We start from the raw sequence: 12946 nt of genomic DNA, 5'->3' as shown, positions 1-12946 counted from the left end.
GGGGGTGCAGCTTCCATCCTAAGCCTCTGTGGGGATCGCTCTCCTCCCACGGAGGCTTGGGAGGCAAGCCTCATTCCCGCCAGCCATATGGTTGATGGTGCACAGCTGGTGGGCATGCAGGGAAAGGGGAGGCCGCCGGCAAAGCTGCACAGCTCCCCCACTCACTGGGGCGCCCCTGAGAGGCCAGCACCCTGGCGCAACGAACCACTAACACCAATGGGAAAGACGGCTCTGAGGACAGATAAAATAAATACTTAATCATGTAAGGTAAAGGTAAAGGGACCCCTGACCATTAGGTCCAATCGTGGTCGACTCTGGGGTTGCGGCGCTCATCTCGCTTTATTGGCCAAGGGAGCCGGCGTACAGCTTCTGGGTCATGTGGCCAGCATGACTAAGCCGCTCTGGCGAACCAGAGCAGCACACGGAAATGCCGTTTATCTTCCCGCCGGAGCGGTGCCTCTTTATCTACTTGCACTTTGATGTGCTTTCAAACTGCTAAGTTGGCAGAGCAGGGACCGAGCAACGGGAGCTCACCCTGTCGCCGGGATTAGAACCACCAACCTTCTGATCGGCAAGCCCTAGGCTCTGTGGTTTAACCCACAGCACCACCCGCGTCCCTACTTAATCATGTAGCACCTAGTTAAATTATGGAACTCATTCCTGCAGGAGGTAGTGATGATCACTAGGCTGAATGGTTTTGAAAGCACATTAGACAAGTTAATGAAGGACAAGTCTATCAATGGCTACTCGTCACAGTGGCTATATTCTACCTGCACAGTTAGAGGTATTATGCCTCTAAATTCCAGTTGCCATGATTGCAGGTGGGCAGAGTGCTGCTGTGCTCATGACCAGCTTACGGGCTTCCCACGGGCATCTGGTTGGCCACAAGAGGTGCCAACTCCCTGGCGCCCTGGGTGCCTGAGCACCCACAAAATTCCCCATGATGGAGCCAGGCACTCACAAATTTCAGTGTCATGGCCATGCGCACTGCATGGCACCCACAGCCCTGGGCAACCACAGTCATGGGGCCAGGTTGGCACCCCTGTTGGCCAGTGTGAGAACAGGACGTTGGACCCAATGGGTTATTGGCTTGATCCAGCAGGCTTGTCAACATAGTTCCGCTCCCTCTCCGAGGCAAAACTGCTCCATTAACTTGCATTTGTCAAGGAAAATATCCTTCAAATATCCAATATGAGGGTTTGAGAGGGAGCTCTAACCCCTGTTTTTCCTTGGGAGGAGGAAGCCCACTCCTCCATCCTTATATCGGGCCTGCAGCCACTTCCTTTTCTTCTATGTAATTGAATGGAGCAACTTGGTTCCATTGCTTATTTATTTATTTATTTATTTATTTATTTATTTATTTATTTGATTGTGTGTTTGATGGATTGATTGATTGATTCATCATAAGATCTCAGGGCTGTTCACAGAATAAAATGCACAATAAGACCAAATAAATACTACCGGTGGTATATAACTCCATTTAAATTGCTAAAATATATAAAAAACAACACAAATGTATGTTGGAGATGCAAACAAAAAAGAAGGAACCTTATTCCATATGTGGTGGACCTGTCCCCAATTTTTTTAAAAAAATGGGACATGGTCTATGAAGAATTAAAGAAAATGCTCAGATAAACATTTATTAAGAAGCCAGAGGCCTTCTTACTGGGCATTATGACAATAGACACCTCAAAAGAAAATAAAAGAGTATTTCTATACGCAACTACGGCAGCTAGAGTTGCCAAATACTGGAAAGGAGAGCAGGTGCCAACTAAGGAAGAGTGGCAAATGAAATTGTGTGAATATGCAGATCTGGCCAAAATGATAGAAGCAATAAGAAATCACTCAAACATAAAAATAAAAAAGAATGGGATTGTTTTAAAAATTATCTGTGTAAGTATGGTTCCCAAAGTAATACTTGGATTTGTCTAGAGTAAATTTCACACTATATATATATATATATATATATATATATATATATATATATATATATATATATAAATAAAAATTGGAGGAAATATATTATATAAAGAGATGGATGAAAGTTTGCTAGAACACAGTACAAAGATAAGGAAATAAAGAGAGATGACAAAGGGGGAAGTCAACTATTGTATTAGTAAAATGAGATTGGATAGAAGAGTGACTAGATTATGTATGATAATGCAGAAGAAAATATGATGGTGATTTGTATATTTTTAAAAAGCATTTTTTTTGTAAAAAAGAACAAGTAAATAAGTAAAACACAGCAGCAATACAATACCCCTTCCTTCCCACAGACAAATTTAAAAGGCTGTAGAATATTAATTAGTCAAAGGCCTGGTTGAACAGAAACGTTTTCGCCTGGCACTTAAAATATATATAATGAAGTGATTGCACAGGGAAGCCAGCAATCACTCTCCAGTTCTGATTTCAATCTGAACTGGAGTTTTATTTGTGGGGCTTGTAAAACTCACCTCTCCTTTGAGCATGACAAGTTCTTCTTTGAGAAATTTTGCTAGCATCTTTAACATCAACACACACGCAGCAGAACTACGTAACCTCTCAAAATGAACAAATGCACCCTCTAAAGATCAGCTCTCTGTGTTCATCCACCAAAGCTTTAGTTGACCAACCCAACAGATTAGCCCTTAATGTGTTTTGGTCATCATTAGGATAGAAAGTCAATAATATGGCAGAGGTTACATATGCAAGAACCTGACACATACAAGGGTTCAACATGAGGTTGTTATTCAGAGCTTGTCAACACAGAGGCTTAGCTTTCAAAGCACACTTGCAAGGTAAACTCTGGAGAAGCTCCTGTGAGCTGTCTCCTTTGTACTGCTTGTCTCGCTGTGGCTGTATATAAATCTGGTACAGTGATGAATTGCTTTAATCTCTCTAGAAAAGACAGAAAGTGTGGGAAAGTTTGGAAGGCTGGAACTATATGTCAGAAGGTTTTACAACCACAGCCCGGCTCCCCCTGGTTTATTTGGTGGGGGAGAAAAAAATTGCTGCCTGAGATCAGGAAGAACTTTCTGACAGTTAAGAGCTGTTTGACAGTGGCATGGACTCCCTCTGAAGATGGTGGACTTTCCTTCATCAGCAGTTTTTAAGCAGACACTGGATGACCATCTGTCATGGGTGCTTTGATTGAGATTCCTACACTGAAGGGGGTTGGCTAGATTAACTCTTGGATTCCCTTCAACTCTACAATTCTATGATTGCAAAGAAATAGAGGCATGTCAGGAGTGCGTGCAGGAGCCGGGCCCTGCGACCAATAGGGCTTCGCAGGACTGGGACCTTCCTAAGTTTGTTCTGGAGAGGCAAGGCGCAGCCGCACAGGTGAGGCCACTTGGTAACTCACTGCACCTGTTGGCAAGAGCCGGGAAGGGATATAAGGTCAGCATTTTCCTTCGGCTCTTTGCCACAGCAGCACGTTTCCTGCCTTGTTGTGTTTGGCTTCTTGCTTCCTGATCGTCGGACCTCGGCTTCTTGACTCCTTGCTTCTCGACCCTCGGACCCTTGACTTTGTGACTCCTTGCTTCTCGACCCTCAGACCCTTGACTTCATGACTCCCTGTTTCCTGACCCTCAGACCTCTGGCATTTGGACTCTTGTTCCTGCTCCCACCCCGCCATCTTGCCCCCGGTCCCAACGTCCTCAGCTGGGACTTTGATCACCCATAGACCAGACCTTGACAGGTAGTGCTCCCTCCCCCCCCCAAAAAAATGTTTAGGGGTACTCTCGTTTTGGCTCAAGAAAATCACCATTTTATAGTTCAAATCAGGGAAAATAAATACAGTGACTGGACAAAAGTACAAAGATTCACAAAATGTTTAGGGGTGTGTGTGTCCCCCCAGAAGAAAAACACAGATTAGGAGCAACACGATAATAATAGCTTGCAAACCAAAAGAATGGGAAAGGAATAAAGGATGCTCATGTTGTGGGGGGTACAAGTTGAGGCTAGCCATACTATATGTCAGACATGGATGCTGCACATTGGAACAGCAAGCCTGGGTAGCTCAGTTGGTTAGAGTGTGGGGCTGATAACACCAAGGTTGCTGGTTTGATCCGCATATGGGACAACTGCATATTCCTGCATTGCAGGGGGTTGGACTAGATGATCCTCAGGACCCTTTCTGACTGTCCAATTCTGAATTTCTATGATTTGTGGCAAGGCACTCTGTACTTAGCAAACTTGATTGAGCAGCTTTTATAGGAATCATTTGGAATGGAGTCATGACTTAACTCTCTCTAGCCTGCTAGTGCACAAGAAATCTTCCTTGGCTAGTGTGCTGGTGGTGTACAGACTAGCTGTGCATTAAGACACAAGGTATTATTCTCATGGAGCAATATTGTGTTCCCTCTAATACTGAACTCAGCAGGTAAGTGCTGACAGAAATTGAGTCAAAACTAGAGACTGGCGACTCTCCGCATTTTGCTTTCCCTCCGTTTCTCATTTTCTCAGCCTTTACTTCAGTTCTCCCCTGCTCTGCCGCATTTTGTGAATTTTTAAAAGTCCTCATGCTGATTCATCAGCATTTTAATGTGGATCCTTTCCCCCAAAAGATATACAGATATTTGTTCTTGTGCGTGCAGAATGCCTTTCAAGCTTCATCTCACCTATAGCCAGGAAATGTCACTGTCAGGAAACTTAACAGGATGGTGAAACAGAAGTGTGCATGTAAAAGTTAAAACAATAATGTAAGCAGTTGTTGAAATAGAGATCTCTCCAGTTATACTTGCCCAACTAGATTGAGCAGCTGCTTGCCACCCACAAGTTGTAGTTTTGTGATCAATGCACTGTTTAATAAAGACCGTTTCGATTGAATCTGACAAAATGCTTGTTTTGATGGATGAGAGACCAGTGTGTCCTAAACTGAGTTTGAAAAGTGTCCAAACCAGCTTAGTCAGAGCAAAGCTTGATGAACAACAGTGCAGTGTGCCAGGTTCCTGGGAAAGTTTACTTGTCTTTGGCTAGAATCCATGAGCGACTTTCTTTGGAGGTGGCTCACTCAAGTCTGATTGAACTTTATGCAATGATGGCAGAATTAAAAAATGATGATGATGGGGATGAGTTATAGTTTTCATTGGCAATCACTCGTAGCCGAGTAAGATTGTCTTCCATAAACACGGTTTTAACAATGAGTCCGTAAGCGACTGGAGGCCAATTTTGGACCCACACGTCCTTCCACAGTGGGGACATTGGTTCCTGGACTGGAGTTGATCATGGTGTGGATTTTCCAAGCGTGCCTTCCTCTTAGCACATTTCTCCCTTGCGTCCTGAGTTCGAGTGTCTTCAAAGCCCATGCCACCTTTGGTAAAGGCTGTTCTCCAACTGGAGCGCTCGCAGGCCAGTGTTTCCCAGTTGTCAGTCTTTATAACTACATTTTTAAAAGATTTGCCTTGAGACAGTCTTTAAACCTCTTTTGTTGACCACCAGCATTACGCTTTCCATTTTTAAGTTTGGAGTAGAGGAGTTGCTTTGGAAGATGCCCATCCACACAACATGACCACCCCAACGAAGTTGATGTTGAAGAATCATTGCTTCAACACTGGTGATCTTTGCTTCTTCCAGTACACTGATATTAGTTCACCTGTCTTCCCAAGTGATGTGTAAAATTTTTCGGAGACACCATTGTTGAAATCTTTCGAAGAGTTGAAGATGGCGTTTATAAGTGGTCCATGTTTCACAAGCATATAGTAAGGTTGGTAGTACAATAGCTTTGTAAACAAGCATTTTTGTTTCCCTGCGAATGTCCTCAAACACTCTGCACTTCAATCTGGAGAAAGCTGTACTCGCAGAGCTCAGGCAATGCTGGATTTTGGCATCAGTGTTGGCCCTTGTGGAAAGATAACTGCCTAGGTAGGAGAAGTGATCAACATTTTCCAACATTACACCATTGATTTGGATTTGTGGCACTGCAGAGGGGTTATTTTGTACTTGTTGGTGCAGCATTTTGGTTTTTTGGATGTTGAGTGATAGGCCAAGCTTTTCGTAAGCTTCTGCGAATATGTTTAGGATGGTTTGGAGGTCATCCTCTGAGTGTGTGCGCACTACGTTGTCATCAGCATACTGAAGTTCTATGACGGAAGTTACGGTAACCTTATTCTTTGCTTTCAGCCTGCTCAGGTTGAAGAGCTTTCCATCTGTTTGATATATGATTTCTACTCCAGTGGGGAGTTTCTCTTCGACAAAGTGCAGGACCATGGCAATGAAAATAATGAATAGAGTTGGGGCAATAACACAACCCTGTTTAACACCTGCTCCCACTGTGAATGGTTCACTTTGAGACCTATTGTTATCTGCGATTGTTGCAGCCAATTTCCAGAATATCAAACTGCACAAAGTACTTGGCATGAAAGGCAACACTAGATTTTGCCATGCATGCATATTTATTTGGTGGTGGTGGTGGTGATGATGACTTTGTTATTTGTATTCCACTCATCTGACTGGATTGCCCCAGCCACTCTGGACAACTCCCAAAAGAGTATTAAAAACACACACATATACTGAGGCGCCCTTGGGCTTTGTACGCCTTCATTTTGCATGCAGCGACCACAAGCACTGCTGGCAGGAAACCGCCCCGGGAGCCTGGTCAGCAAACCCTCCTCCCGGCTTCCCCACACGCCACCCACACACCAACCTGCCCCCCATAGGATACCCTGGCTATGCCGCCTGGAGCCTCTCAGCGGCCTGGCCTCCCCTCCCCCTGTGTGTCACTGGCGCTCTTTACATAGGCAGAGCTCCCTGCCGGCAACCCCCTTTATAGGCTCTCCCCTTGTACTGGGAGCCAACGCAGTTCTTTTAGGACCGGTGTTATATGGTCCCAGCAGCCGCTCCCAGTCACCAGTCTGGCAGCCACATTCTGGATTAGTTGTAATAATAATAATAATAATAATAATAATAATAATAATAATAATAATACCCCTCCCATCTGGTTGGGTTTCCCCAGCCACTCTGGGCAGCTCCCAACAGAACATTAAAAACACAATAAAACATCAAACGTTAAAACTTCCCTAAACAGGGTTGCCTTCAGATGTCTTCTAAAAGTCCGATAGTTGTTTCTTTCCTTGACATCTGGTGCGAGGGTGTTCCACAGCGTGGGTGCCACCACCGAGAAGGCCCTCTGCCCTTCTTACAGTGAGGTTCGTTGAATAATGGGATATGTCAATGCTCCAAAGTCACATTAGAACATCTTTTGTAGTCTCATTAAAAGAGTTGGGGGGGGGGGCGTAGAGAGAGATGGTTTTTAACAAAATGTAAAATTGTGTCCTGAACAAGCACACTTTTGTTCTGATATCTCACACTTCAGTGTAGATATTGCATTACATTTTTTTACCTAGTCATTGTCTCCATTCATAAAAGATATCAATTTAAATCCCTATTTTCTAGGTTCAGACTATGCACGTATATGTTTAGGCCAGAGCAGTAGAATCCTGGAGAGCTGAGAAGGGAGACGAATCTCTTCAATTCCCTACCATTAGCTGTATTGGCTGGAGCTGATGGGAAATGGAGTCCAAGAAACCTCACACCATTTTTAAAGGGACTCAAATGTCAACCAAAGCAAAATGTCCCTTGAGGTGTTTAAATTGAATGACAAAATTGGAATAGGGATGTGAAGTGTGTAGTTTTTCAGAGTTAGAAAAAGAAAAGCGGGAGGGAGCACATACTTCACGGGGAATAGAGACATCTTTGATTCCCTCAGATATATCATCAGAACAAGGATTACATTGGTGATACACATAAATGCCCTTGACCTTCATGCTTGATATGGTAATATATTCTACCACACCTCTAGAATTGCCATTGACTTTGAAAGAGATTGGAATCCAAGGACTAAGGCTAAACACAACTGAAAGAGAAGAGAGGTCATGCTACATATATGCTGGCTTGACAAGGGACTCATTGGGTCACAAGGAGCAGTGAGCTATGAAATCCCAAATCTTTTTTCTTCTTTATTTAATCATCTCTATTCCTGGCAACTAAGGCTAATGAGAACAGATCTTGACCCTGAAACTCTAGGACTACTTCTCTATTCAGCCACTTCTGTCTCCTCCAGCATATGTCTCAGGTCGTTCTGCTTTCATGTTTCCAATTAATGAATGTTCATAGCCTGAGGGTATAGCCTGAGAGTATAGCCCGTTAAGTCCATCTTTGAGAATCATTTCTTCCTCGTCCTCTGGATCACTCCTCACAACCTCCACTGAAGCCAACCAAGTATTATTATTATTTATTTATTTATTTATTTATTTATTTATTTATTTATTTTTGCAGATCCACTTGCAGTGACACCTCTGCCCTGCCCCAACCCTGGGAGCAAGCCCCGAGCCAAGAAGGTGAACAAAGCGAACAGGACAATATTCTGGGATTTAAAAATTGGCCACAACTTTATTGATTCAAGATGTAGGTTGGATTTGGCTTAGGCATTGGGTGTAAATCCCTCACAGCCCTTTGGTGGAGGGCTGTCTCATGACAGAGTCAAGCCCAGCATTAATGCGTCCTGTCAGTATTGTCATTCTCTCCCATTGCTGAGTGTGTGACTATCAGATCACATGCTCTGTGTGTTTACATTCCATGCTTTGGAAGCGTGAGAACGGAAGACACTGTGTACCACTTCCGCTCTCTTTGTTCTTTGTTCTGACTCTTGTTCTTTCTCAGTGGAGAAGAGAGACACGCCATGATTGCTCTGTTCTTTATTTTGATCCTGTAAATAAATAACTAAACTCAGATGCCACGTGTCTGCAGTCTCAGCTTCTGCTAGGACTCTGCTGTTTATTAGGTAAAGGTAAAGGGACCCCTGACCATTAGGTCCAGTTGTGGCCGACTCTGGGGTTGTGGCACTCTTCTCGCTTTATTGGCCGAGGGAGCCGTTCTACAGCTTCCGGGTCATGTGGCCAGCATGACTAAGCTGCTTCTGGAGAACCAGAGCAGCGCACCGAAACACCGTTTACCTTCCTGCCAGAGCGGTACCTATTTATCTATTTGCACTGGTGTGCTTTCGAACTGCTAGGTTGGCAGGAGCAGGGACCGAGCAACAGGAGCTCACCCTGTCGCAGGGATTCAAACTGCCGACCTTCTGATTGGCAAGCCCTAGGCTCTGTGGTTTATTATTAGTTGCATGCATTTTCGGATGCATGTCATGCTTGGACGTCTGGAGGGGTGAATGCAGGTATACAGGACTGAGGCCGTTTATACCTGACATGAACAACCAAGACATAAAACTAGGGATGTCATAAGGCATCGATTTCTGTTCCACTCTGAATTTGTCACATGTAGGTCTGTTTCCGTTCCACTGCTGTCAGTGCAGAATGTCCCAGGTCCAATCCCCAGCATTTCCCGGTAGGGCTGAGAGAGACTCTTGTCTGGAGACCTGCTGCCAATCTATGCAAACAGTACTGAATAAGATGGACCAATGGCCTGACTCAATACAAGGCAGCTTCCCATGTTCCTGTTCCTCACCCAGTGTGGTGTAGTGGTTAAGAGCGATAGACTCCTAATCTGGTGAACCGGGTTTGCGTCTCCGCTCCTCCACATGCAGCTGCTGGGTGACCTTGGGCCAGTCACACTTCTTTGAAGTCTCTCAGCCCCACTCCCCTCACAGAGTGTTTCTTGTTGGGGAGGAAGGGAAAGGAGAATGTTAGCCGCTTTGAGACTACTTTGGGTAGTGATAAAGCGGGATATCAAATCCAAACTCTTCTTCTTCTTCTTCTTTTCACTTCAGTGTTTTGACTCTCCACCAGCCCCTATAGAAAAGTCCTGTGGACACTCAGGAATCCACAATTTCTACATAAGCCTATTTAAATATTCAGGTTCACCCAATGTTCTTCTGAGCCAATCCTCCCCACCCTACTCTATCCCCTGTAAGTATATTGAAGATTGCTGATCATTCATTAGATTTCTCAACTCTGATGCTTTTGGAACTATATGGAGGAAATGTCACACAGCTGGCACCATATAATCTCCTCTGCCCTTTAATCTCCTCCTTTTTTGCCCTCTCCCTCCCATTCCTTTTGTTTGGATTTTATTTTATTTTTAATTTTTCAAAGTTTGAATGACTCTAAACCGTTTTTGCCTTTTGTATGCTTATCAGAGCCCTTTTAAGAATGCAAATCCAAAAGTGGATTTGCGCAAAGCAGAACAAATTACTGCTATTCTAAAAGCAGTATCTTTTTTCAAAGATACTCGAGGCTGGAAATTATCAGAGCACTGAGCTTTCAGTAGAAAGCAGTAGAAAATTATGGGAACAATTTAATTTCTAGAAGAACTCTACTGTTCTAAATTGAAGCGTTTAGCGGGGAGGGGAACGTGCACCAGCAATTTAAAATCTTTTTTCGTATTGTGCACATCCAAATGAAGTATTTGTAATGACACTAATACAGTAACCATACCCAGTATTTTAAATTTGCAAGTTTCAGGTATGCATAGGACTGGATGTGCTGAGTTTTGAGGAGGGGTGATGGTCAGAGTTAAGGCTTCTCACCTTATTTTGTTCCTGTTCAAAAATTCTAGAAGACTTCGTGACAGTCATAGAACTGTAGAGTTGGGATGCTCACCTTGTCCAACCCCTGCAATTAAGGAATCATAGCTAAAGAATACCATGCAGTTGGCCATCCAAGCTTCTAAGGTAGTCTTTTCCCACTGTTAAATAGCTCTTATCACCAGAAGGTTCTTCCGATTGTTCAGTCAGAATCTCATTTCTTGTCATTTGAATTCATTGGTTTGGATCCTACCCTACGGAGCAAAAGAAAACAAACTTGCTCCATCTTCCATGGACAGCCTTTAGATCAGTGGTTCCCAACCTTTTCTTGGCTATGCCCCGCCTAAGCATCTCTAAAATCCTGCTGCCCCCCTCCAGTGACATATAATTCTATTATTCAAAAAGTGAACTCCTATTCTAATGGAGGAATAAGGCCATTAACTTGCTCTAAACAAGCTTCCAAAGAATATGGCATCCATGAAAGAGAAAAGTAAAAGAATACAAGGACAGCTGAAGTACTGAGGAAGAAATCACTAAGAAATTGCTTAAAAATATTAATAATATGAAGTGATATGAAAAAAAGCAAATAAAGTTTCAAAACATATAATAGAGAACTGAAATGCTTAAATATAAAATGATTTTAATGGAAGCTTTTTCTGTAATACTTTGATCATTTTAATTACTCTACGATAAAGTAAAGGTACCTAACAAATTCAAAATACAATTTGAGCTCACCTCAAGATAAGTAGACTATGGTTAGCGAGATCCTTGTGCTTCAGGCCTGCTGCAGAGAGATTGTATATTAGGCTATTTAGATATTTGAAGATGACTATCATTTCACTTCTTCATCTTGTCTTCTCCAAGCTAAACATACCCAGTTCCCTTAACAATTCCTCATAAGGCTTGGTTTTCAAACCCTTTATTAATTTGGTCACTTTCCTCTGCACACATTCCAGCCTGCTGATATCCTTCTTAAACTGTGACAATTTCAAATGTATGTTTTTAATTAGTTCAATTGTATTAGTAAACCTTTACTGGGAAGCCTTTGGGGGTTTGCATGAGCAACCATGCAAATGGGTGGAAATGAGTATGTGTGTATATATATATATATATATGCTTTCGTAGATTTTCACGGGTATAGGTATGCAGGTTTTGGTGTCCTCGGGTGTCTTCCCGTGTAAAAGTTGGGGTGTCTAGGCGACGTTTCGACGAGGTCTCACTCGTCATCTTCAGGCTGGTGCTTTCGGCTTCTTGTTACTGGAACAGAGCAGGATCTCAGTGTTTGAGTTCCTATAAATACTGTTGAGGGGTGTGGTGAGGAAGTTCCCAGGCTAGTGTGCCTTTTCTTCTTTTGTTCCTTAGTTGCTTGAGGGATATCTTGAGTGATTTCTTGAGTGATATCCTGAGTACCACTTAGGTGGGTCATTAGGTGTGGATTAGTTGCTAAAGCCTTAGTGTCTTGACCTCTTGAACTTTGTGAAGAGTTTTTCTGAGAAGATGGCTGTAGTTGTGCTCTGGCTTGGCTTCGTGTATAGGGGCGAGCTGTGGTTTTGTGGCCTGTGCCAGCCAGATCTGTGTAGGGATTGCAGGGGGGTGCAGCATCCGGAGGTGCCATCATGGTTTGGCTACTGGATGGTGTCTGTAATTTATCTGTGGAGAGGGTCTGGGTTTGGGTCTGGTGTGGTTGATTGGTGATGGCGTTCTGTGTGCCTCTGGATCTGGTGTCAGTTTTTGTGGGGAGGGCTAATTTCCAGATGTCTGGCAAGCGGGATGTGTCGTCACGCTTGTTCATGTTGTGAGGGTGTTTCTCTATCTCGATGGCTTCCATGATTATTCTCTTGTGGTGATGTTCCATGTTAGAGAGCAATTTGGAATCTGCAAAATTAATTTCGTGTCCTGTTTCTTTCATGTGTTGGAAAAGAGAGGAAGTTTTTTCTTCTTTTTTGACGGCATTCTTGTGTTCTGCGATACGTGCATTTATTCGTCTGTTTGTTTGTCCAATGTACGTGGCTGGGCAGACTTTGCAGGGTATTTCATAGACCCCTTGGTTTTCCAACTGGATTTTATCCTTGGGGTTTCTGAGGATATTGGCTATCTTTTGGTTACACCCCAAAATACAATTCACTATGGAAATAGAAGCCAACAACCAACTTCCCTTCCTTGACGTCCTAATCTACAAAAAACCTGATGGCTCCCTAGGACACACTATCTACCGGAAAAAAACACACACCAACCGCTACTTACATGCACAATCACACCACCACCCTGCACAAATAAACTCCGTAGCCAAGACTCTCATCTCCAGAACCAAACGCCTGGCTGACAAAGACCACTTGACAACTGAGTTACAGAATCTCTCAAATGTGTTAATTGCCAATGGATACCAGCAAAACAGGGTTACGAAGCTAATCCAAAAAGAAACACCCCCCAAAAACCAAGACACAGAAGAAAACAATGGCATGGCCCTCCTTCCTTATATCAAGGGCA

The sequence above is a fragment of the Podarcis muralis genome, chromosome 4 (assembly GCF_964188315.1).
Source record: "Podarcis muralis chromosome 4, rPodMur119.hap1.1, whole genome shotgun sequence".
Classification (NCBI taxonomy): Eukaryota; Metazoa; Chordata; class Lepidosauria; order Squamata; family Lacertidae; genus Podarcis; species Podarcis muralis.
The sequence above is the reverse complement of the archived record's forward strand: the minus strand, read 5'-3'. Positions refer to the sequence as shown.